This window comes from Durio zibethinus, unplaced genomic scaffold (genome assembly GCF_047325235.1).
Source record: "Durio zibethinus cultivar Kanyao isolate XHJ-2024 unplaced genomic scaffold, ASM4732523v1 HiC_scaffold_391, whole genome shotgun sequence".
Lineage (NCBI taxonomy): Eukaryota > Viridiplantae > Streptophyta > Magnoliopsida > Malvales > Malvaceae > Durio > Durio zibethinus.
Window position 1 is genome coordinate 288330 of NW_028323014.1, and position 1671 is coordinate 290000.

Sequence of the window (1671 nt, forward strand, 5' to 3'; positions counted from 1 at the left end):
CGCTGGGCCCTGGTTCGGGCGGTTGCCTCGACCACCATCGGCACACGCTGGGCCCTGGTGCGGGCGCTTGCCTCGACCACCATCGGCACACGCTCGGCCCTGGTGCGGTCGGTTGCCTCGAGCACCATCGGCACACGCTGGGCCCTGGTGCGGCAGGTTGCCTCGACCACCATCGGCACACGCCGGGCCCTGGTGCGGGCGCTTGCCTCGACCACCATCGGCACACGCTGGGCCCTGGTGCGGCAGGTTGCCTCGAGCACCATCGGCACACGCTGGGCCCTGGTGCGGTCGGTTGCCTCGACCACCATCGGCACACGCTGGGCCCTGGTGCGGGCGCTTGCCTCGACCACCATCGGCACACGCTGGGCCCTGGTGCGGCAGGTTCCCTCGACCACCATCGGCACACGCTGGGCCCTGGTGCTGGCGGTTGCCTCGACCACCATCGGCACACGCTGGGCCCTGGTGCGGGCGGTTGCCTCGAACACCATCGGCACAAGCCGGCCCTTGGTGCGGGCGGTTGCCTCGAGCACCATCGGCACACGCTGGGCCCTGGTGCGGGCGGTTGCCTCGACCACCATCGGCACACGCTGGGCCCTGGTGCGGGCGCTTGCCCCGAACACCATCGGCACAAGCCGGCCCTTGGTGCGGGCTCCTGGCTCGACCACCATCGGCACACGCTGGGCCCTGGTGCGGGCGGTTGCCTCGAACACCATCGGCACACGCCGGCCCTTGGTGCGGCCGGTTGCCTCGACCACCATCGGCACACGCTCGGCCTTGGTGAGGGCGCTTGCCTCGACCACCATCGGCACACGCTGGGCCCTGGTGCGGGCGCTTACCTCGACCACCATCGGCACACGCTCGGCCGTGGTGCGGGCGCTTGCCTCGACCACCATCGGCACACGCTGGGCCCTGGTGCGGGCGGTTGCCTCGACCACCATCGGCACACGCTGGGCCCTGGTGCGGCAGGTTGCCTCGAGCACCATCGGCACACGCTGGGCCCTGGTGCGGTCGGTTGCCTCGAGCACCATCGGCACACGCTGGGCGCTGGTGCGGGCGCTTGCCTCGACCACCATCGGCACACGCTGGGCCCTGGTGCGGCAGGTTGCCTCGATCACCATCGGCACACGCTGGGCCCTGGTGCGACAGGTTGCCTCGAGCACCATCGGCACACTATCGGCCCTGGTGCGGGCGCTTGCCTCGACCACCATCGGCACACGCTGGGCCCTGGTGCGGGCGCTTGCCTCGGGCACCATCGGCACACGCTGGGCCCTGGTGCGGGCGGTTGCCTCGAGCACCATCGGCACACGCTGGGCCCTGGTGGGTTTAGGCACATCTTCAAATTTCTGCCGTGCCAATGCCATTTTTATGGCTTGTAAATTCATACAATGGTCCCCTAAGCCTTCACGTGAAGTTTCGTTGGAAGATGACTCGTTTTCTATTTTTCACAATTTTCGAAACTTTTTGCGGTTCGGGATTTTTTAAAATTTTTTTATAAGGATTTTTGGCCCCAAATTTTGTAGGCATGATCCTTCTATTTTTGTTGGCATGCACAAAAAAATTCAGCTAAAAACTCGAAGTAGAGAAGATTTTGTGACCGTTTGAAAAAAGTGTCCCCATTTCAGACACTTTAACGGCTACTGGTAGCAAACCTGTAAAATCTCAAATGCTCTT